Source organism: Oncorhynchus mykiss, chromosome 13, assembly GCF_057628025.1.
Source record: "Oncorhynchus mykiss isolate SJ-2025 chromosome 13, ASM5762802v1, whole genome shotgun sequence".
In the NCBI taxonomy this organism is placed as follows: Eukaryota; Metazoa; Chordata; class Actinopteri; order Salmoniformes; family Salmonidae; genus Oncorhynchus; species Oncorhynchus mykiss.
The window spans coordinates 38,800,364-38,825,576 of NC_143034.1; the positions used below are offsets into that span (position 1 = coordinate 38,800,364).

At 42.3% G+C, this 25,213-nt stretch overlaps 1 pseudogene across 1 annotated transcript in view; it reads left to right on the plus strand.

Moving 5' to 3' along the window:
* LOC110485133 (mitogen-activated protein kinase kinase kinase kinase 3-like) overlaps positions 1–25,213 on the plus strand; it is a 100,048-nt pseudogene that overhangs the window by 33,403 nt on the left and 41,432 nt on the right. Inside the window, exons 3-13 of the transcript XR_016485880.1 lie at positions 8,176–8,266; positions 8,799–8,863; positions 11,771–11,830; positions 12,242–12,288; positions 12,863–12,905; positions 15,102–15,169; positions 17,055–17,059; positions 17,338–17,469; positions 18,080–18,142; positions 18,566–18,647; positions 22,182–22,304. The product of XR_016485880.1 is annotated as a mitogen-activated protein kinase kinase kinase kinase 3-like (transcript). The remainder of the gene's footprint in view (positions 1–8,175; positions 8,267–8,798; positions 8,864–11,770; positions 11,831–12,241; positions 12,289–12,862; positions 12,906–15,101; positions 15,170–17,054; positions 17,060–17,337; positions 17,470–18,079; positions 18,143–18,565; positions 18,648–22,181; positions 22,305–25,213) is intronic.

Here is a 25,213-nt window from a genome sequence, read left to right on the forward strand (position 1 = left end):
TAGGGAATAGGGTGCCATTTGAGGAGGAAGATTTAGTATAGACACTCAAGACTAGAGTATTTCTGCAAGGCTTTTGGACTGTGGGACCTCTGTTGTAGTACTTTTAACTTTAACAGGCACTATTGATTTGCTGCAACTTCCCTCTCCCTCCATTTGTGTGTCTATTCTTGTAAGGACACTGCATAATTCTACAATAACAGGAATTGATTTGGGGTTTATTTGTGGCATATTTTTAGGTTGTGCTCATGCCATGGTCATTTCTAACCTTTGATTTGTGTCAGTTGTGTTATCATCCACAGCTGACAGTAAACCATGTTTTATTTATATAAAGGGATAGTAAGCCAAATTACAAAATTACATATTTGTAGCCTTACCTTGTGAGCAGTTCTTACAGAGTCTCATTGTCCATGGCATAGACTGCATTCAGGGTAAGGAATCAAATAAGTAATTTGGGTGAACTATCCCTTTAATCTTAAAAGGGTGTGGATTCTAATACAAATGATATGCCCCATATCTTTAAATGTTCATTAATGAGTTCCATAGAACCATATTCTATACAACATCACATGATCTTCTATGCAGAGGCCTGTGTGACGATGGAGTTAACACGCAGGACTGGCGCCGAGGGACGTGCGAGGCATCAATCAAATCAATAGGCCAATAGGAGTGTATTTTGCCCTCTGCATGTAGTCGCTCAAGGCACTTTTTTCAAGGCCCCCTTTATGAAAGACCATCAATGTTAGGTGTGTGAGTCAGTTTATCATAAAAGAACACTGTACTGTGAAGCTGTTGGGAATACCAGTCACTTCAAGGTTGCGTCTCTAATGACTATTCCCTATATAGTGAACTACTTTTGACCAGGGCCCATTGGGCTCTGGTTAAAAATAGTGGACTTATTATTTGTGACACATCCACACGCTTAAGACAACGTCCAAAATGGGGTTTCTGATGTTGTTTGAACTTCCCTTTGCGGATGTCTATGGGTTAAATGCTTTATTTTCTTCTTACAGTACATTAGAGGTAGAGAATGCACCAGACAGGGCTTTGATGGTTTGCTAGATTGACAGTGACAATTGGAGCTGGAAAGGGGTCAGAAGCTTTAAAGAGAGAGAGTGTGTGTCTTCCCAGATTTATCAGGTGGACCACATGCAGTCGATTTCGGCCCGGAGGTCTCTTATTAGCCATTCACGCTAACGCACTGCAGGAACCCCATCTAAAATTAATGTGGCCAAGGTTTTCCCCTATCTCCTTAAAATGCCAACAGCACTGCATGACGAAGGGAAGGTGCCACAATCCACTGTGACAGCGTGGAGTGACATGGAGGTGCTTGTCAGTACGCATCACGGCCAGGGCAACTAGCACTCTTGACAGATGTAGCCATGGTGTCCATGAGTGTGTTTCTTGGTGACAGGGTCGATGGCTCGAGCTGTGTCGCCAATGCCAGGACCATGGAAACCTATGTAGCCTAGACATAGGCAGAGTGATTAACTATCATAGTGTGTGGAGTGGACTAACACACAGACACACCCAAGGGTGAGCGGCTGGGGCCAACCCGAGTGGCGCAATGGTCTAAAACATTGCATTGCTGTGCTAGCTGTGCCACTAGAGATTCTGGGTTAGAGTCCAGGCTCTGTCGCATGCCGTCTGTGACCATGGAGCGGCGCATAATTGGCCCAGCATCGTCCGGGTTAGGGGAGGGTTTGGCCTGCAGGGATGTCATTGTCCCATCGCGCACTAGCGACTCCTGTGGCGGGCCGGTGACACGGTCGCCAGGTGTACTCTCTCTCTCTCTCGTCTGTACGGGAGTTGCAGTGATGAGACAAGACTGTAACTACCAATTGGATACCATGAAATTGGGGAGGAAAAAGGGTTATAAAAAAAAAAAGACAAATTAATGGGTGAGCGTGTCATGTTAACATGTCACAGTTAACCAACGAAAGACACCATATTCAGCACCTTGTTATATCTGCCAGTCTGTTTCAATCTCAAATGTAAAACTGTTTCCCAAAGATGCTTTCAATGCAAGCCCAACTAATATACCCTAGCAACAGTTTGCTGGGAACTCATTGGCTTATCTCGCTTTAGTGGCATGCTGTGCAGAATTCAAATAAGTCATTTAATATGTGCTTTTTTGACTTGTTCCAATTTGTTCTAATCTGTGTTTGATTTTCAAATGGCATCTCGGTCATAAATACATTTTAATTTTGGCTGGCTGCCAGGCTTGATCTTCATCTTGTGCTTCGTGATGTCCATGTACAGTCCAATAATCTGGGTTAGAGGCTGCCAAGATCTTTGTAACTGCTCCAATACATTGCAACGCAGCCAATCTGTTTGCACAAGGCCCCCTCCCCCAAATCTGGATCCTGTTCATTAGGGCATGCAACTGGAAAAGTTTAAAAACATTTTGCAACGGAAAACCAAAATGAGCGTTTCCGTTTAATTCCGTTTTCTTCCGTTTGGTGCCTAATGAGCACAACCCTGATGGCTTCCAGTCCTCCATGGTATTTGCCAACATTTGCTGTTCTATTAGCCAACATGAGATCATATTATGAGGTCCTTGCTTACTGTCAGCGTATGTGAGCATCCCAAAGGGGGCATCCTATTGCTTATTGCACTGCTTTATTCCATGTCACCTTGGATGAAAGGAAAAATTCACTACTGTTTGCTAAATAGTCCAAATTTAAAAACTACCATTGGTCCATACAGTTACTATATGTAAGTGCTTAGTGACCAGAATGTAATTATTAACCTTCGTTTGTAACTGGAGATAAATACTTAATTCCATGAATTTGTAGAATATTGTGATCAAAAAGAATACATAAGAGTAAATGAATGACAAAATAAAAAAATGTACTTTTTGAGTTATTGTTACGCCATGTTCTTAACTTAAAAAAATTTGAAGCAATTCAGCTAACATTACATTTCTGTAATAAGCCAGTAAATTTCCACTTGTGTTCTAAATATAACATATTTATAAATTGTTTTGAGTCCAAAGACTCATTCTGGCAAGAAGGAGATACGTGTGCAGGAGTTTATCCAAAGTCACTACTTTGGTATTAGCACGTAGAGGTGATGGCAGTCGGTAGTAGGCGTCTCCCCCAGTCCTACATGCCCCTAGACGCTGATCTTGGGTCAGTTTAGCCTTTTCCACACTAATGTTTAAGGTTATGATTAGAGCAGGAGACGCTAATTTTGGATCTGTACCTAGAGGAAACTTCACCCAGAGTATCCTACACAGTCAGTCCCTCTCTCCAATCCCTCCTGTACTGGGAAAATGTCACTGCGTCACCGGAGAAGGACAGGCTCACCACGACAGGAAGCACCAGGGCCATCTGATCTTGGTCATTGTTGAAAGTGAATCCTGGGACGCTCCTTCGGGAGGAGGCCGTAAGCAGAAAAAGACCCGCAAAACCCCCCCACCGATATTTAATTCATCATAGGGTCCGTGTAAACTTTATTAATAGGGCTTTTTTTGCTGCAGCGCTAACTCTATTCACAACCCTCGCCTTGCATATCCAGCATGTTCCATACATTTTAATGAGCCATTACATAAGCCAGCATACATATTTATTTTCATCTCTCATTGAGGCTACAGAAGAGATTTTGAACACCGAGCGAATGACAGGCGTAGAAATATTGAAGAGTGGCGAGAGAGAGGTGTAGAAAAAAATAATACAAAAAATAGATCAGCTTTTTAATGAGGCCTGGAGCGTCCATCATTAAGCCAGCAGTCACACTAAAGTGACTTTGTTCTCTCTCTCTCTCTCCTCCAAAGCGTTTGTCCCGCCGCGCATGAGATGACGCACATGCTTATAGATGTTGAGATCCGAGCCAGAGATCAAGGTCAGCCCAGATCGACGCTGTCAGGTCCACGAACCCCAGGGGACATTGTCGGAGAAAAAAAGAGGAAAAAAATGTGATTCTCGCCCATTCAGCCAATCAACCGGGCCCTGCCTTCCGTCCCTTGGGCCAATCGAAGCGAGGGAGAGCTTCATGGGCAGTCATTTCTCGTTAAAACCAATAAACGTGCCCTGCTTCTCCCTCTGAAGAAGCATCGGGTGGAGCTGCACTCGATAGCTCTGCCTGGGAGAAATGCGCTGACATAGCAACAGTGCTGATGGAGAGTGCGGGGTTTAAATGGGCGGCACGCATCCCGTATTGAGAGAAGTGCTAAAATCGAAGTGCAAGCATCCCCAGCGGGTTTTATTAATCAAGGGCTATTTACTGCTGCCTTGTCATTGAGATCATTTCTTATCTGTGAGTGTGTGTGCATGTGTTTGAGTGCAACCTCAAGGAGACAGGCCTCCAAAACCTAGCTTCTATTGGTTTCTATATCCCGAGTTTCCAAGTCCATCGCACTCCCCCCGCATTAGAATAGCGTTGAGTGTCGGGAAACACTGGCCTTCTGGTGGTGTTGACAAGCTGCCAAACTGAACATTCCCAGCCTGTGTAATTATGATCTGTGGAATTGATTCCCCTCAGTGATCGTAGTTGGACGTCGTGCGGCTCATTGATTCTGAGATGTATGGTCTTCATTTGGGAGGTGTGTAGCTTAAAGTTTGCACCGATAGCTTTGCCGGTTTGACAGATGCCTTCATCAAAAGGGACTAGCATAGATTACAAATAACGCATTGATTCTGCTAAACCAATCCTCCGAGCCATTATCTCTGCGCATCTGGTCAGTATGCAGACTATTGCACAGTTTGTAATTGTCTGCTTACTTTTTGGCCCATTCTGTAAGTTCCCAGCTAGTATTGTCAGAGTGCTGTGGTTCAGTGAGGTGGTCCAAGTGTGTGTCTGTATAAAAAAATACATATAATTCAAACTCATTTTATGCAATTTTATTCATGTAGAAGCAGCAAGTTCCTTTTAAAGTGTTTCAGTCTTTTATAGTGTTTCATTGTGGACATACACTACCGGTCCAAAGTTTTAGAACACCTACTAATTCAAGGGGTTTTCTTTATTTTCTACATTGTAGAATAACAATGTTTGAAGACATCAAAACTATGAAATAACACATGGAATCATGTAGTAACCAAAAATGTGTTAAACAAATAAAAACATATTATATTTGAGATTCTTTAAATTGCCACCCTTTGCCTTGATGACAGCTTTGCACACTATTGGCATTCTCTCAACCAGCTTCACCTGGAATGCTTTTCCAACAGTCTTGAAGGAGTTCCCACATATGTTGAGCCAACAAGTGCTTAGCATATGTGGAAACTCCTTCAAGACTGTTGGAAAAGCATTTTCCTTCACTCTCTTCCCAAACCATCTCAATTTGGTTGAGGTTGGGGGATTGTGGCGGCCAGGTCATCTGATGCAGCACTCCATCGCTCTCCTCCTTGGTAAAATAGCCCTTACACAGCCTGGAGTTGTGTTGGGTCATTGTCCTGTTGAAAAACAAGTGATAGTCCCACTTAACCTAAACAAGATGGGATGGTGTATCGCTGCAGAATGCTGTGGTAGCCATGCTGGTTAAGTGTGCCTTGAATTCTAAGTAAATCACAGACAGTGTCACCAGCAAAGCACCCCCACACCGTAACACCTCCTCCATGTTTTACGGTGGGAAATACACATGCAGAGATCATCCGTTCTCGCACTCTGCGTCTCACAAAGACATGGCGGTTGGAACAAAAATCTCCAATTTGGACTCCAGACCAAAGGACAAATTTCCACCTGTCTAATGTCCATTGCTCATGTTTCTTGGCCAAAGCAAGTCTCTTCAAATTGGTGTTCTTTGCTAGTGGTTTCTTTGCAGCAATTCGACCATGAAGGCCTGATTCACACAGTCCCCTCTGAACAGTTGATGTTTATGTATCTGTCACTTGAACTCTGTGAAGCTTTTATTTGGGCTGTAATTTCTGAGGCTGGTAACTCTAATGAACTTATCCTCTGCAGCAGAGGTAACTCTGGGTCTTCCATTTCTGTGGCGGTCCTCATGAGAGCTAGTTTCATCATAGATCTTGATGGGTCTTGCGACTGCACTTTCAAAGTTCTTGAAATGTTCCGTGTTGACTGACCTTCATATCTTAAAGTAATGATGGACTGTTGTTTCTCTTTGCTTATTTGAGCTGTTCTTGCCATAATATGGACTTGGTCTTTACCAAATAGGGCTATCTTCTGTATACCACCCCTACCTTGTCACAACACAACTGATTGTCTAAAACGCATTGAGAAGGAAAGAAATTCCACAAATTAACTTTTAAGAAGGCACACCTGTTAATTGATATGCATTCCAGGTGATTACCTCATGAAGCTCTTTCAGAGAATGCCAAGGGTGTGCAAAGCTGTCATCAAGGCTAAGGGTTGGCTATTTGAAGAATCTCAAATATAAAATATATTTGATTTGTTTAACACTCTTTTGGTTACTACATGATTCCATATATGTTATTTCATAGTTTTGATGTCTTCACTGTTTCAATGTTTGTTATTCTACAAATTCTACAAACTTTTGACCGGTAGTGTACACAAAACATATTCAAGTTTGTATACATTTATGTGAGTATGTGTTTATAAATGTGTGTTTATGTACGTACAGTGTCTTGCGAAAGTATTCGGCCCCCTTGAACTTTGCGACCTTTTGCCACATTTCAGGCTTCAAACATAAAGATATAAAACTGTATTTTTTTGTGAAGAATCAACAACAAGTGGGACACAATCATGAAGTGGAACAACATTTATTGGATATTTCAAACTTTTTTAACAAATCAAAAACTGAAAATTGGGCAAACTCTCTCCAGAAGTTCAGTGAGGATCTCTGAATGATCCAATGTTGACCTAAATGACTAATGATGATAAATACAATCCACCTGTGTGTAATCAAGTCTCCGTATAAATGCATCTGCACTGTGATAGTCTCAGAGGTCCGTTAAAAGCGCAGAGAGCATCATGAAGAACAAGGAACACACCAGGCAGGTCCGAGATACTGTTGTGAAGAAGTTTAAAGCCGGATTTGGATACAAAAAGATTTCCCAAGCTTTAAACATCCCAAGGAGCACTGTGCAAGCGATAATATTGAAATGGAAGGAGTATCAGTCCACTGCAAATCTACCAAGACCTGGCCGTCCCTCTAAACTTTCAGCTCATACAAGGAGAAGACTGATCAGAGATGCAGCCAAGAGGCCCATGATCACTCTGGATGAACTGCAGAGATCTACAGTTGAGGTGGGAGACTCTGTCCATAGGACAACAATCAGTCGTATATTGCCTAAATCTGGCCTTTATGGAAGAGTGGCAAGAAGAAAGCCATTTCTTAAAGATATCCATAAAAAGTGTTGTTTAAAGTTTGCCACAAGCCACCTGGGAGACACACCAAACATGTGGAAGAAGGTGCTCTGGTCAGATGAAACCAAAATTGAACTTTTTGGCAACAATGCAAAACGTTATGTTTGGCGTAAAAGCAACACAGCTGAACACACCATCCCCACTGTCAAACATGGTGGTGGCAGCATCATGGTTTGGGGCTGCTTTTCTTCAGCAGGGACAGGGAAGATGGTTAAAATTGATGGGAAGATGGATGGAGCCAAATACAGGACCATTCTGGAAGAAAACCTGATGGAGTCTGCAAAAGACCTGAGACTGGGACGGAGATTTGTCTTCCAACAAGACAATGATCCAAAACATAAAGCAAAATCTACAATGGAATGGTTCAAAAATAAACATATCCAGGTGTTAGAATGGCCAAGTCAAAGTCCAGACCTGAATCCAATCGAGAATCTGTGGAAAGAACTGAAAACTGCTGTTCACAAATGCTCTCCATCCAACCTCACTGAGCTCGAGCTGTTTTGCAAGGAGGAATGGGAAAAAATGTCAGTCTCTCGATGTGCAAAACTGATGGAGACATACCCCAAGCGACTTACAGCTGTAATCGCAGCAAAAGGTGGCGCTACAAAGTATTAACTTAAGGGGGCTGAATAATTTTGCACGCCCAATTTTTCAGTTTTTGATTTGTTAAAAAACTTTGAAATATCCAATAAATATCGTTCCACTTCATGATTGTGTCCCACTTGTTGTTGATTCTTCACAAAAAAATACAGTTTTATATCTTTATGTTTGAAGCCTGAAATGTGGGAAAATGTTGCAAAGTTCAAGGGGGGCGAATACTTTCGCAAGGCACTGTATGTTAATTTGTCTCTCTTCTCACCTTGCCTCACGTCTGTCGTCTCTCCACAGGGGAGGACTTTGTGGTGGTGCAGCAGGAAATCGTCATGATGAAGGACTGCAAGCACTCTAACATCGTGGCCTACTTTGGCAGTTACTTAAGGTAGCATATTTAAAGGTCTGCACCCCATGCTTCCTCCGCCACCATCCCTAACCTACCCTTCCCTCCTCCACCCCTGTCCTGGCTCAGTCAATTCTCAGCCACTCTCAGGTTTTGAAGTACACACAGGCTCAGCGTAGAGTCGTTCTCCACTGCAGCCAAGCTACGGACAGAGCCTCCGTTCCAAGCCCAGCCGCACTAACGCTAGCATGCTAACAATGTGGCTAATTACTAGCTCTGGGGAAATGCTTTGTATTGAACTGCTCAAGAGGTAAGGGAGGTGGAGGGTGGCCATTTTAAGAAGTTTTAACGCGTTGGTTGGCCGGAGGGTAGTTGTGACCTAATAGCCGAACCGCATCATGCTGTGTCACAACCTAGAAAAAGACTCCCAAAAGCATTCATCCAAACTCTCTCTCTGCCCCCCCCCCCCCCCCCCAGACTCCACCCTGCCTCTTTGCTTTAGCTTTTTACTCTGACTATTTTGAGCCGTACCGTATCGATTGTAATGTAATTTGTTTCCTTTTGCTCTTTACAGGAGAGATAAATTATGGATATGTATGGAATATTGCGGGGGAGGGTCCCTACAATACATATATCATGGTAAGCACACACAACAACATACAGTGCACAAACACACATACACACACAAAACACACAAGCATTTGAAAAATGACAGCTGGCTCAACCGGTTCGATGAAGCCAAATTCAATATGTTTCGGTGTGTGGTTTTAAGCTAATTCCTCACTCAAGCTAGACGTCCTCTTACTAGGGGTACGTCCCAAATGGCGCCCTATTCCCTTTATAGTACACTACTTTATACTACGGCCCAGGGGGAATCGGTTGCCATGTTGGATGTAACCTAGCTCCTACCACATAACCAGACAGACAGTTAACAGATTCTTAGTACGCTTTTTCTTCTTCTTGTCTTGGTCGTTAAAGGGAAAATCTGCAGTTGCTACGTCCATTTTTGGACTTTAAAAGAGATGATATATCCATTTTATTCTAGAAGAATATAACTTATAAATTGCCTCACGCGCTTAGTTCAACTGTCTTACCCCATCACAACCCAAAATATAAGCTGGTTTTACTCCAATGTTTGTAAACAAACACTGTATAGATTTAAAACATGGCTAAAACTATAAGTTTGATGTCATGGATGGTCAGTTTTTGCATCCATAGCTCCATCTATATATTTGAGTAGTTACATTTCTTCAGCCCCATCCCCGAGCTATTTACGAAAGTACTGGTGGCGTGACCACTTTGTAATTGTTTGAACTGCAGATTGCCCATTTAAAGCAGGTCATTAGGGTGGCCGTCTTTAGCAGCTGTTTTTGCACTTTTGCGCACACACAGACACATACATACACTCACACAGAGACGGTGTTGATTCTGCTCTTAATGACTGTGCTGGGCTCAGTTGGCTGCGAGGCTCCTCATTAGAGAGACAGGAACAGCAGTCGACACCACCAACTACCGTTGATCTCATCCTCCCACATATCGGCTCCCCGCTGCCACGGAGACGACACGCTGCTCATAATGTCCCCAACCCTAGGCTCCGTCTCCGGAGTACATAGAGGGTCACCGAAACGGAAGGCTTACGTGCTCGGCACACTGTCCCTCGTGGCCTTCACAATGCCCAGTAGGCTTGTCACATCGTTACATTCCTTTAACCTTCATCGTTTAGTTGTTGGGTATTCTTAACAAGGCTTAAGGGGGCATGTTGATTAGTCTAACATAGCTTCCTCTCCTTTTCTCCTTTCCATCTGCATTGATCTGAAAATGGAGGATAGGTGAAAGCAGTATGGTAGACCCTATGCTGTCACCTGTATAGGTTCTTTCAGGTCAGTGCCGATGAAAGAAAGAATATAAAGGAAGGAGGTAATTTTAGACTGAGTTTTCCAATTTAAACATGTTAGGTTCTAACTCATGGACGATTAGTAAATCTCAAACCAAGTTTATTCACCCAATGGGTCAGACAGCTGAACTGACAAAGACATGTTTATACCAGCACAAGTATATATACCCCAATTTGGGTTAAGTCTCCTCCTTCCCTCTAAACATTACATCTTTATTGCTAGGTAGGAAGTTAAGTGATGCGGGTAATAAACTGTTCCTTCTCCATTCATGTTACATGACCTCTGCCCCCATTACTCACTAATTCATAGCTCTCCACCCTTATCAGTGACCGCAACCGTGTGATTGCCTTTCCTTTACACATGTCCAACCTTAATTGACTCCACCATAGACATTCCTCCTACAGATAACCATTAACTTCTGGTGTAGAAACCAGACTGGCCCTTCTCATTTCCAAAGGATACCTGATGATTAACAATGTTTCAAGTTAAGAAGTCAGAACCCATCAAACAGGATCAATGAGTTAGCCAGCTAACCTGTGTAACTATTTGGAAGTAAATTCCTCATTTTTTGGAAAGATAAGCTTGAAAGGGGCGGCAGGTAGCCTAGTGGTTAGAGTGTTGGACTAGTAACCGAAAGGTTGCAAGATCGAATCCCCGAGCTGACAAGGTAAAAATCTGTCGTTCTGCCCCTGAACAAGGCGGCAGTTTGTTCTTAATAAAGGTAAAAATATAAAAAATAAAATGGGAATGTTATAATTGATTCAACTGGCTAACTTGGTGACCCTGCTTTTTGATATACCCCTTAGAGCCTTAAGAGAAAGTTAGTTTAATTAGCTCCGTCATGTGACTAACTGCATATTTTAATCAGACCCCAATAAACTGGTGCTATCATGACTTGCAATCTACTTAGTAGAACGTTTTAAGAAGATTAGTCTCTCAATGTTATGGCCAAAGCACTCCCACACAGCCTAGGATTGGAGAAGGGTGGAGTACGATGCGTGTTCTCACTCAAACTGCAGACAGGCAGGCAGGCAGACAGACAGACATGTGAGTCAATTCCAGAGGATCATGTTTGAATAGACTGCTATTTTATTTGTTTATACAGGCGATTTCATTGAGAATATGCAATTTACTGTATAGTACTACACATGTTATTGAAATCTAAGAACAACCTAGGAATCTAGCTCTGTCTAATTCAGTAGCAAATATATTTTTGTTCTGTTTTAATAGGGTCCTGTTGTGGCTGGTCTGTTCAGTCCAGTCATAACTATTCTAGAGTCCCAATAATGACCTTCAAATAACCTAACGTTGCCAGGTAAAGCTGTCAGATCAACATCCAATTGTGAACCCTGAACCTACATTGCCCACCTTGAACCCATATTGTTGATAAGTGGTTGAAGCTGAGGTTAAATGACACAAAAACTGTACATTGATGATTTTTGGGGGCAAATTTAACCAACAAGCAATATTGATGTAACTTGAAATGCTGATGTGTGCCCACATAAGACCTTTAGCTGAAATAATATTAATGAAATACATGATACATTTGAGTTCAGGTACCAGATGTTGTCTCAATAACCAATGGCGAGGAACCTTTTAATAAAGCACCAGTGCTTCTCAGGCTCCAACCATGTCTCTCCTTATCTTTCAGTGACCGGGCCTCTTACAGAATCACAAATAGCCTACGTGTCTCGAGAAACTCTTCAGGTACGTCCATTCACTTTGCCTCCTCCAGCACTCGAGCATTCACTCTTCTTCAGACAGATGTCTTTCAGCTAAAAGCCTTTGAACTGCCTTTGATTTCATCCATCCACTCGATTGAGATTGAAAACAGCCGTTAGCAATAGCAACATCGTAGGACTATTGTTGTCATTGATGTGTTCGATTTTGATACACACAACTATTATATCATAATAAATCCTTTATTACAAATCGCAAAAAAAATAAGTAAACAGACTATTGCTTTTCTGGTAAAATGACAGTTCTCTTATGCTTTGGAAAGGTATGTGGCTGATTTTGGTTGAATGTGAATTGGCTAAAAAGGGACACCATATTAGGATGGGATATTATTTGTGAAGAGGTCAATGGACTGACTCACTCTCTGCATTTTTCCCTTCACAAGGTCTCTACTATCTACACAACAAAGGGAAAATGCACAGAGACATAAAGGTAAGATGGGAAAATGCCAGGTTCCATTGCATAGAATAGAATTGAGTGCACAAAGGTAAGGTGGGACTGGAACAATAACCATTTCAAGCAGGAATGCATTGTGTAGATTAGGATCGAATAGAATACAGTTTATTGTCCTTTTCAAGAAAATCATTTTACACAAGCTTGTACCTACACACAAATAGACCAACAACACCTTCACCCAGACATGTACAAAAAACATTTACAGTAGTTTAGTGTGTTCCTCTGGAATTTTTTGGCACAGACGGTGTAATAGCCATTATAAAAACATTTCTGACACTAATAGCCACCATTTGAATCCCCAACAAGACATCTTTCAAAGTCACTTCAGGCTTGTCCCGTTTGGTCGTTCCCATGCAAAGTTTCGTTCGATAGATAGCCTTGTTAAGAGACTGCTGCATATATGAAACTGCATTGAAAATGTGCAGATACAAGTTGGTAAGACATTTGATACGTTGTTGAGAAAACATATGTATAAACGTACTAAACACTTACATAGGCCTATGCAACTGCAAATCCATTGAAGTTGTAATTTTATTTTATCTGCACAAAGGGAGCAAACATACTGTTGACAGACAACGGGTACGTCAAACTAGGTAAGGAGTCCAGACGTCCAACTGTTTTCTTTGATGTCTGCGTTTCAATATGATGAATAATGGCAATTTGTTGAGTGTGTGATCGCCACCTGGCTGTGATTGACAAGCTGTTAATTGTGCTTGGCTGTGAATAGCACCTTCTGCTTTCGTGTGTGTGTGTGTGTGTGTGTGTGTGTGTGTGCGTGTGTGCTTTTATATTCAATGTGTGTAGTAAGCTAAATCAAGTCTGAGATGCCTGGACAGTGATTGGAATAATTGTATATCAGTGCTACCACTACAATTTATATCATATTCCTTTTGGGAATATTGCCTACACCAGTTTACATTTTTTGTATAATTACTACAATACATGAGCATTGCATGATTTTCATTGATTTCAACATTGCTATGCATAATTTATAATTTACTACAGAGCGAACCAGGCTTAGGAAATGGTCATCAAACATGTATTAGACATTCACTGTATTAATGATGAACTGTTGATTGCATTTGGACATTAACAGTTGAAGTTGGAAGTTTGCATACTCTTAGGTTGGAGTCACTAAAACAATTGTTTCAACCACTCCACACATTTCTTGTTAACAAACTATAGTTTTGGCAAGCCGGTTAGGACATCTACTTTGTACATGACACAAGTAATTTTTCCACCCATTGTTTACAGACAGATTATTTAATTTATAATTCCCTTTATCACAATTCCAGTGGGTAAGAAGTTTACATACACAAAGTTGACTGTGCTTTTAAACAGCTTGGAAAATTCCCCAAAATGATGTCATGGCTTTAGAAGCTTCTGATAGGCTAATTGACATCATTTGAGTCAATTGGAGGTGTACCTGTGGATGTATTTCAAGGCCTACCTTCAAACTCAGTGGCTCTTTGCTTGACATTATGGGAAAATCAAAGGAAATCAACCAAGACCTCAGAAAATAAATTGTAGACCTCGAGAAGTCTGGTTCATTCTTGGGAGCAATTTCCAAACGCCTTAAGGTACCACATTCATCTGTACAAACAATAGTACGCAAGTATAAACACCATGGGAACATCATTGAGCCGTCATACTGCTCAGGGAGGAGATGCGTTCTGTTTCCTGGAGATGAACGTATTTTGGTGCGAAAAGTGCAAATCAATCCCAGAACAACAGCAAAGGACCCTGCGAAGATGCTGGAGGAAGTACAAAAGTATCTACTGTATATCCACAGTAAAAAAAAGTCCTATATCGACATAACCAGAAAGGCCGCTCAGCAAGGAAGAAGCCACTGCTCCAAACCCGCCATAAAAAAGCCAGACTACGGTTTGCAACTACACAGAGGGACAAAGATCGTACTTTTTGGAGAAATGTCCTCTGGTCTGATGAAACAAAAATAGATCTGTTTGGCCATAATGACCATCGTTATGTTTGGAGAAAAAAGGGGGAGGCTTGCAAGCCGAAGAACACCATCCCAAACTTGAAGCACTGGGGTGGCAGCATCATGTTGTGGGGTGCTTTGCTGCAGGAGTTACTGGTGCACTTTACAATGGCATTATGAGGTAGGAAAATGATGTGGATATATTGAAGCAACATCTCAAGACATCAGTCAGGCAGGAAGTTAAAGCTTGGTCGCAAATGGGTCTTCCGAATGGACAATGACCCCAAGCATACTTCCAAAGTTGTGGCAAAATGGCTTAAGGACAACAAAGTCAAGGTATTGGAGTGGCCATCACAAAACCCTGACCTCAATCCCATAGAAAATGTGTTGTTAGAACTGAAAAGCGTGTCTTAGCAAGGAGGCCTACAAACCTGACTCAGTTACACCAGCTCTGTCAGGAGGAATGGGCCAAAATTCACCCAACTTATTGTGTGAATTTTGTGGAAGGCTACATGAAACGTTTGACCCAAGTTAAACAATTTAAAGGCAATGGTACCAAATACTAATTGAGGGTATGTAAACTTCTGACCCACTGGGAATGTGATGAAAGTAATAAAAGCTTAAATAAATTATTCTCTACTATTATTCTGACATTTCACATTCTTAAAATAAAGTGGTGATCCTAACTGACCTAAAACTGAGAATTTTGACTAGGATTAAATGTCAGGAATTGTGAAAAACTGAGTTGAAATGTTTTTGACTAAGGTATATGTAAACTTCCGACTTCAACTGTTGTTGGGAATATAACTATAAAGTCAGGTTCTCAAATCTTTCATTATTTTCTTGGCAGCTGACTTCGGCGTCTCGGCCCAAATCACAATGACCATTGCAAAGAGAAAATCCTTCATCGGCACACCGGTAATGTCCTTCATCACTTCCCCCTTCTATCAATTCTCTCTGTCCCTTGATACCCAAGTCAGGTGAATCTATCCATGGATCTATCATCCACCATTTTGTCAAGCAGGATATGAATGTGCCCTTCGATTGATTTTAGAAGGTTTTTAACCCCCTAGAGTCGATATCCGTGGCCCCACAAAAATCCAATTAGCATAAAGAAAACATTTCCATCAAAATCCATCCGTTTAAGCTGGATATGTTTTTTTGCATCGCATCTGCCAATGTTGTACTTCTGCATATGTGGTAAAAGTTGGCAGAGAACCCTAACCCCAATCCAACACTTACCCTAGACTGGGTTCGTATCCAAATCCTGACCCTCCCCTTACACTGATACTCTTTCCCTTTTTTGAGCCCACACCTCTCTTAATTCATGTTTTGTTTAGTCTGTTTTGTTTTGACTCCTGTTTTGTTGTTTTTTCATTTCTATAATTATAAAGCAACGTTCTTTCCTTGAAAGCGCTATATAAGTTCCATGTTGTAGTAGTAGTAGTATTATTATACCTGGCGAAAACCAAACAGTGCATTCCACAGTAAGAACCTCATACCAATGATCAAGCATGGTGGTGGTAGTGTGATGGTTTGGGGATGCTGGCTCAGGACCTGGACAACTTGCCTTAATAGAAGGAACCATGCATTCTGCTCTGTATCAGAGTATTCTGCAGGAGAATGTCAGGCCAGCCATCTGTGAGCTGAAGCTGAAGTGCAGCTGGGTCATCTAGCAAGACAAAGATCCAAAAACACAATTAAGTCCACATGAAAGTGGCTAAAAAGCAACAAATGTTTCGTTTTGGAATGGCCTAGTCAATGTCCAGACCTAATCCTAATTGAGATGTTGGAGCAGGACTTGAAATGAGCAGTTCATACTTGAAAACCCACAAATGTCACTGAGTTAAACAGTTCTGCATGCAAGACTGGGCCAATATTCCTCACAGCGATGTGAGAGACTGATCAACAACTACAGGAAGCATTTGGTTGCAGTCGTTGCAGCTAAAGGTGGCACAACCAGTTATTGAGTGTAAGGGGGCAATTACTTTTTCACACAGGGGAATTGGGTGTTGCATAACTTTGTAAATTAAATAAATAGGTATACTTATTTTTTTTTGGGGGGGGGGGGGGTTGTTATCTCAGGTTCCCTTTATCTAAGATCTGATAACATTCAGTATCAAAAATATGCAAAAATAGAGAAAATCAGAAAGGGGACAAATACTTTTCACGGCACTGTAGGACAGGCACTTCAGAACAAACTTATTTTAGTCAAATAATTGTTAAAAAAAAAAAAAACATTTTATTTCTTAAAATTCTAAATCAAATAGCTAAATGATCTTTGGTATGACTTTCTTAAAATAATTCCATATGTTAGCTTAGTGGAACCCCCGCCCAGCTTAGGCAGGGCTTAGACTCTAGGGGGTTAACATATTCTGATTATATTGATTTGGTGGTGGTGGTGGTGATGATGATGAGCGGCAGGTAGACTAGTGGTTAAGTGCCGACTAGGTGAAAAATCTGTCTGTGCCCTTGAGCAAGACACTTAACTCTAATTGCTCCAGTAAGTCGCTCTGGATAAGAGCGTCTGATAAATGACTAAAATGTAATAATAATGTTGTTCTAAATTGTATCATCAAATCCAATTTTAGAACAGTGTATTCGATAGATTTTTTTTTAAAGTAACCTATTAAACAAGTCAAACAATTCTGATTATATTGATTTCAATGATGATCAAATTAATTTAAGACCAGTGTTTGAGTTACACTTTATAATAACTTTCACGAATTAGCCTTATAAATGCTTATACATTTTAAAACTTAAAATCAGTGCTGGCTCTAGCCATTTTGGGTAATTAAGCGAGTTTTGGTAGGGTTGCCACCCCCGACCTTGGTGGCAAAACATTTGTGTCCCCCCACTTGGCACCCCTAGCGGTAGAGCCACCACTAAACAAAAGTTTAGAAATATTTACAAAATGTGTTAATATTTATAAACATTTTATAAGCGAGTAATTGGCACATACAGTGAGTTATACAGTTGAGTTCAGAGGTCTTGGTTGAGATGCCCCTGTAGTGTTAATTGCTATTGACTGTGCCAAGGCTATGTGGTGAACGGTTCATTTAACTGAGCCGACTCCCTGTGTGCAGGATGGCACCTGAGGTGGCAGCCGTGGAGAGGAAGGGCGGGTACAACCAACTGTGCGACATCTGGGCGGTGGGCATCACCGCCATCGAGCTGGCAGAGCTGCAGCCGCCCATGTTCGACCTTCACCCGATGAGGTTGGCATTTGAACCTGTTGGCATCAGACCAGGGCCCTTTTTTTTTTTTTTTTTGACAGAGACCTTTATGAAATGAAGAGCACAGAGAGAATGGAGACACAGAATAGGGATAGTAGGTGCCGGGATTCTTATCCATGCATGCAGGGGAATCGTATACACTCACCCTCCGCATGTATTTGGACAGTGAAGCATATATCTTTTGGGGCTCTATACTCAAGCATTTTGGATTTGAGATTAAATGTTTCATATGAGGCGACAGTACAGAATGACACCTTTTACTTGAGGTTATTTTCAGACATATCTGTTTTACCGTTACGAAATGAAATCATTTTTATGTAGCTAGTATCCCATTTGAAGTCAAAAGTATTTGGACAAATTCACTTATAGTGTATTGAAGTAGTCAATAGTTAAGTATTTGGTCCCATATTTCTAACACGCAATGACTCGACAAACTCGTTGTATGCATTTGCAGAATGTAAAGAAAGCAGATCCTAATTATTTTCAATGTATGTTTAGAAAGTTAGAGCCTTTAACTGAGTAAAAGCAAGGATTGGAAGTGAAAGGACTGATTTCCTTAAACAAAAAAGGTGCAGTTGTGTATTTTTCTCAGAGCCCTGTTTTTTATGACCAAAAGTAACTTCCAGCCACCCAAGTTGAAAGACAAGGTGAAGTGGTAAGTGTCTTTACGCTTGCTGCCTGCAACATAACCTTAACCCTGTCCGGTTCTATCTCGTTACTTGAACACACCGTCCTCTCCCACCCCAACACTTATATGTTAGAACTGGATGGAAAAAGAGACGTAATACAATATTAATGAATCAAATCAAAATGCTGCTAAAATATTAACAGTCAGACACACCTGTCATAGGGGTAAAGGAGCCTCAGATTTGTGTCAATGTCATTGGACTCAGAGAAAGGCTTTTTTTGTGGGGAGTGGTTGGAGAATTGACAGCCTAACTCGATTTACACATAATATGGGGTCAAGTTTTATCCCAAAGAGGTTTGATCATTATTAGCATATAAATTTGAATATTTACTTGATAGAATGGGTGAAATAGATTTTTTTTTAAATACAATTTTGTTTTCCCTCCCCAAGGACCAGTAATTTTCATCATTTTGTAAAAATATCGTTGACGAAAAATCCAAAGAAAAGGCCTTCCTCAGACAAGCTGCTGCAGGTAAGATGATCTTGGCCTGAGCTACATAACAGCAATGTGATTGTAGTGATGTCATTGTGTGGATCAAGGGATTTGGTTGCCTCAATGACAACCCAAAGAGTATTGTAAGGAAGTCTTTCAAATGTTCAAGGTCAAGATTGGGTGAAATAGTGTGAATATTTGGAAATAGAGCCCCCTTTGCAGTTGTTGTACATATGCTGGTTAAATGGGCAATATGAAGTTCAAACAATAACAAGCACTGACCCCGCTACTGTTTTTGTAAACAGCTGAGGAATGGTGCTGGAGAAATTGAACCACTCTCAAATTAATAGAATGAGCTAGCGGATTCAAGGAATAATGATACTGTATCAACTGTTTTAACCATGTTTAAAATAAAATAAAATGTATTGGTCACATACACGTGTTTAACAGATGTTATTGTGGGTGTAGCAAAATGCTTGTGCTTCTAGCTCCAACAGTCCAGTATAGCTAACAAGTCATATCTAACCGTTTCACAACATATACCCAAAATACATGTAAATCTAAGTAAGGAATGGATTAAGACTATATACATATGTCAGAGTTCCATTGGACTAAGATACAGTGGCATAGTATAGAATACACTATATACAGTTGAGGTCGGAAGTTTACATACACTTAAGTTGGAGTCATTAAAACTCGTTTTTCAACCACTCCACACATTTCTTGTCAACAAACTATAGTTTTGGCTTGTCGGTTAGAACATCTACTTTGTGCATGACACGAGTAATTTTTCTAACAATTGTTTACAGACAGATTATTTCACTTATAATTCACTTTATCACAATTCAAGTGGGTCAGAAGTTTACATACACTAAGTTGACTGTGCCTTTAAACAGCTTGGAGAATTCCAGAAAATGATGTCATGGTTTTAGAAGCTTCTAATAGGCTAATTGACATAATTTGAGTCAATTGGAGGTGTACCTGTGGATGTATTTCAAGGCCTACCTTCAAACTCACTGCCTCTTTGCTTGACATCATGGGAAAATCAAAAGAAATCAACCAAGACCTCAGAAAATAAATTGTAGACCTCGACGAGTCTGGTTCATCCTTGGGAGCAATTTCCAAACGCCTGAAGGTACCACGTTCATCTGTACAAACAATAGTATGCAGGTATAAACACCATGGGACAACGCAGCCGTCATACCGCTCAGGAAGGAGACGTGTTCTGTCTCCTAGAGATGAACGTACTTAGGTGCGAGAAGTGCAAATCAATCCCACAACAACAGCAAAGGACCTTATGATGATGCTGGAGGAAACGGGTACAACAGTGTGTATATATATCCACAGCAAAACGAGTCCTATATCAGCATAACCTGAAAGGCCTCTCAGCAAGGTAGAAGCCACTGCTCCAAAACCGCCATAAAAAAGCCAGACTATGGTTTGCAACTGCACATGAGGACAAAGATCGTACTTTTTGGAGAAATGTCCTCTGGTCTGATGAAACAAAAATAGAACTGTTTGGCCATAATGACCATTGTAATGTTTGGAGGAAAAAGGGGGAGGCTTGCAAGCCGAAGAACACCATCCCAACCGTGAAGCACTGGGGTGGCAGCATCATGTTGTGGGTGTGCTTTGCTGCTGGAGGGACTGGTGCACTTCACAAAATAGATGGTATCATAAGGAAGGAAAATGATGTGGATATATTGAAGCAACATCTCAAGACATCAGTTAAAGTTAAAGCTTGGTCGCAAATGGGTCTTCCAAATGGACAATGACCCCAAGCATACTTCCAAAGTTATGGCTTAAGGACAACAAAGTCAATGTATTGGAGTGGCTATCACAAAGCCCTGACCTCAATCCTATAGAAAATATGTTGGCAGAACTGAAAAAGTGTGTGCGAGCATGGAGGCCTACAAACCCAAGTTAAACAATTTTAAAGGCAATGCTACCAAATACTAATTGAGTGTATGTAAACTTCTGACCCACTGGGAATGTGATGAAAGAAATAAAAGCTGAAATAAATCATTCTCTCTACTATTATTCTGACATTTCACGTTCTTAAAATAAAGTGGTGATCCTAACTGACCTAAAACAGGGAATTTTTTATTAAGATTCAATTTCAGGAATTGTGAAAAACTGAGTTTAAAGGTATTTGGCTAAGGTGTATGTCAACTTCCGACTTCAACTGTACATATGAGATGGGTGATGGAATATTTACACACAATTAAAGTGACTAAGATGCCGTAGAATAGCTTGGAGCACAGTCTATACATATGAAATGAGTTGTGCTAGATACGGAAACGTTATTAAAGTGGCTAGTGATCCATTTCTAAAAGTGGGCAGTGATTCCTGATATATGTCTATAGGCAGCCGCCTCTGATGTGCAAGTGATTGCTGTTTAGCAGTCTGATGGCCTTGAGATATAAGCTGTTTTTCAGTCTTTAGTCCCAGCTTTGATGCACCTGTATTGATCTTGCCTTCCGGATGATAGCGGGGTGAACAGGCAGTGGCTCGGGTGGTTGATGTCCTTGAATTTCTTTTTGGCCTTCCTGTGGCATCGGGTGGTGTAGGTGTCCAGGAGGGGGGAATTTTGCCCCCAGTTATACACTTTGAGGCTATACAGTGTTTGTTTTCAAGTAAAACAAGCTTACATTTTGGGTTCTGATGGTGTATGACAGTTGAGCTAAGCTCATGAGGCATTTAAAAGATTCTTAAAGAATCAGTGGGTAAACATTTATTTAACAGTCCAAAAAAGGATGTTGCAATTGCAGAAAGTGCTGTAGAAAGTGCTTCAGTTTCCACATAGCAACTCTTATTTACTATTAGCCTGAGGTTTGTGTTCTTAGAACTCGACCATGTATATCACTCAACTAAACTTGGACAGAGGAACCCACCTAACTCTTACAGGCTCAACCGTTTTAATATTTTATCTTAGAAATCTTGTTTAGATCTACCTCACTTAAAGTGCCTTTTACACATTACTCTTTAGCCTTTTAATAATCTATTGCACAAGCATGTAATAAAAATGTGATAATGTCTTGTGTCATGCTTGTCTGAGGCAAGTGGCACCGTATGCCCATATTTGGGACGCAACCTAAATGTGTTGTCTGTCTAGTGTTTTTGTATGTCAGTTCATATCAGATGCACCACTTTAGCCCTGAATCTAATTGTCCTAAGGGGATGGATAAAGTTGTATCTTATCTCATCTTAGATAACATTTTCCCCAAGCCAAGCCAACTCCTATTTTATTCAACTGCTATTTGGCTCAAGAGGGAACAACCACAGCAGGAAATTTATTTTTTTAAATAATTGAGAGCTATGATTAATTTGTTTTACTCGATTGCATTTCTCATAATGCAATCTTTCTGACACGTGGTTTTTCTTTACTGAATCTGGCCCATAGTCTCCTACAGTTAGTCTGGTCTCAGATCTGTTTGTGTTGTCTTGCCAACTGCTATGGTCATTGCCCCATCAATAACCATAGGAATTGGCAAGACCGCACAAACAGATCCGAGACCAGGCTATCCTACAGTATGAACTCAGCTTCATTGTTGTCCCCTGATGTTTTCCCAGCATCCCTTTGTCTCGCAACCTCTAAGTCGCACGCTGGCCATCGAGCTCTTGGACAAGGCCAGCAACCCGGACCACTCCTCCTACGACGACCACTTAGATGATGAGCCCGAGGAGTCCGAGGAGGTACAGTACAGCTGCAGACACTCACAGGACACATCCTCATTTAATCAAAACCAGTAACCTTTGCTAGTCTGTTAATACAATCTTTCCAACTCCTTGTCACTCAGTGTCAATCCAAACATTTGGCATAACTATTCCATAAGGAGTTGTCAAGATAGCAGAATCAGACTGGCACCCAGGCTAGGTTGACTTTGAAGTTGCCATTATTCAATGGTGACATCAATTCTCACAGTGGAAATAGTAATCATTTAGATTTTCCTTTGTCTTATCCTGTATTCCTGGTTACTGGTTTTGATTGATCAAGGCCCTAAATCATTTTATTTGACTACAAAGGACTATCATTGGTTATAGAGCGTCTATTGTACTTTGTCATACAGAACATTGTGTCACTAGGTTTTAGGGGTCAATTTAGTCTGTGTATAATGCACAGCAAGAGTTTGATGGGAGTGCTTTTGCTATTCAAAGCCACGGTATTCACACTCTGTCAGGTGCGTGAATGAGGACCCAAAAGCGAATTAACAAACAGTTTCTTTAATGATGAACACACGTGGGCTCAGATGGACAGGTAGATTCCGACAGGACAGGACAAGGTTGCAGCAAACACGATGATAGTCTGGTTCAGGCATGAGACACACAAACAAGAATCCGACAAAGACAGGAGCAGAAACAGAGAGAGATATAGGGACCTAATCAGAGGGAAAAAGGGAACAGGTGGGAAAAGGGGTGAATGAGGTAGTCAGAGAAGACAAGGAACAGCTGGGGGAAAGAGGGACAGAAACGGTAACCTAGTACGACCAGCAGAGGGAGACAGGGTGAAAGGAAAGGACAGAAAGACACAACATGACAATACATGACAGTACCCCCCCACTCACCGAGCGCCTCCTGGCGCACTCGAGGAGGAAACCTGGCGGCAACGGAGGAAATCCTCGATCAGCGCACGGTCCAGCACGTCCCGAGAGGGAACCCAACTCCTCTCCTCAGGACCGTACCCCTCCCAATCTACGAGGTACTGGTGACCACGGCCCCGAGGACGCATGTCCAAAATCCTACGGACCCTGTAGATGGGTGCACCCTCGACAAGGATGGGGGGGGGGGGGGGGAAGACGAGCGGGGGCGCGAAGAACGGGCTTGATACAGGAGACATGGAAGACCGGGTGGACGCGACGAAGGTATCGCGGAAGAAGAAGTCGAACTGCGACAGGATTAATGACCCGAGAAATACGGAACGGACCAATGAACCGCGGGGTCAACTTGCGAGAAGCCGTCTTAAGGGGAAGGTTCTGAGTGGAGAGCCAAACTCTCTGACCGCGACAATATCTAGGACTCTTAGTTCTACGCTTATTAGCAGCCCTCACAGTCTGCGTCCTATAACGGCAAAGTGCAGACCTGACCCTCTTCCAGGTGCGCTCGCAACGTTGGACAAAAGCCTGAGCGGAGGGGACGCTGGACTCGGCGAACTGAGATGAGAACAGCGGAGGCTGGTACCCGAGGCTACTCTGAAAAGGAGATAGCCCGGTCGCAGACGAAGGAAGCGAGTTGTGGGCGTATTCTGCCCAGGGGAGCTGTTCTGACCAAGACGCAGGGTTGCGAAAAGAAAGACTGCGTAAGATGCGACCAATAGTCTGATTGGCCCGTTCTGCTTGACCGTTAGACTGGGGGTGAAAGCCGGAAGAGAGACTGACGGAAGCCCCAATCAAACGGCAAAACTCCCTCCAAAATTGAGACGTGAATTGCGGACCTCTGTCCGAAACGACGTCTGACGGAAGGCCATGAATTCTGAAAACATTCTCGATGATGATTTGTGCCGTCTCTTTAGCAGAAGGAAGCTTAGCAAGGGGAATAAAATGAGCCGCCTTAGAGAACCTGTCGACAACCGTAAGAATAACAGTCTTCCCCGCTGACGAAGGCAGTCCGGTGACAAAATCTAAGGCGATGTGAGACCACGGTCGAGAGGGAATGGGAAGCGGCCTGAGACGGCCGGCAGGAGGGGAGTTACCGGACTTAGTCTGCGCGCAGACCGAACAAGCAGCCACGAAACGACGCGTGTCATGCTCCCGGGTGGGCCACCAAAAACGCTGGCGAATGGAAGCAAGCGTACCCCGAACGCCAGGGTGGCCGGCTAACTTGGCAGAGTGAGCCCACTGAAGAACGGCCAGACGAGTAGGAACGGGAACGAAAAGAAGGTTCCTAGGACAAGCGCGCGGCGACGGAGTGTGAGTGAGCGCTTGCTTTACCTGCCTCTCAATTCCCCAGACAGTCAACCCGACAACACGCCCCTCAGGGAGAATCCCCTCGGGGTCAGTGGAGGCTACTGAAGAACTGAAGAGACGAGATAAAGCATCAGGCTTGGTGTTCTTAGAGCCCGGACGATAAGAAATCACGAACTCGAAACGAGCGAAAAACAGCGCCCAACGCGCCTGACGCGCATTAAGTCGTTTGGCAGAACGGATGTAAAACGATTCTTGAGGAGATCAAAAGCTCCCTGGGCGGAAACGGACCACTTAAAGCACGTCTTGACAGAAGTAAGGGCTGTGAGAGGAGCTGCCACCTGACCGAAATTACGGATGAAACGACGATAGAAGTTCGCGAAGCCGAGAAAGCGCTGCAGCTCGACGCGTGACTTAGGGGCGGGCCAATCAATGACAGCTTGGACCTTAGCGGGATCCATCTTAATGCCTTCAGCGGAAATAACAGAACCGAGAAATGTGACGGAGGAGGCATGAAAAGTGCACTTCTCAGCCTTCACAAAAAGACAATTCTCTAAAAGGCGCTGGAGGACACGTCGAACGTGCTGAACATGAATCTGGAGTGACGGTGAAAAAATCAGGATATCGTCAAGGTAAACGAAAACAAAGATGTTCAGCATGTCTCTCAGGACATCATTGACTAATGCCTGAAAGACAGCTGGAGCG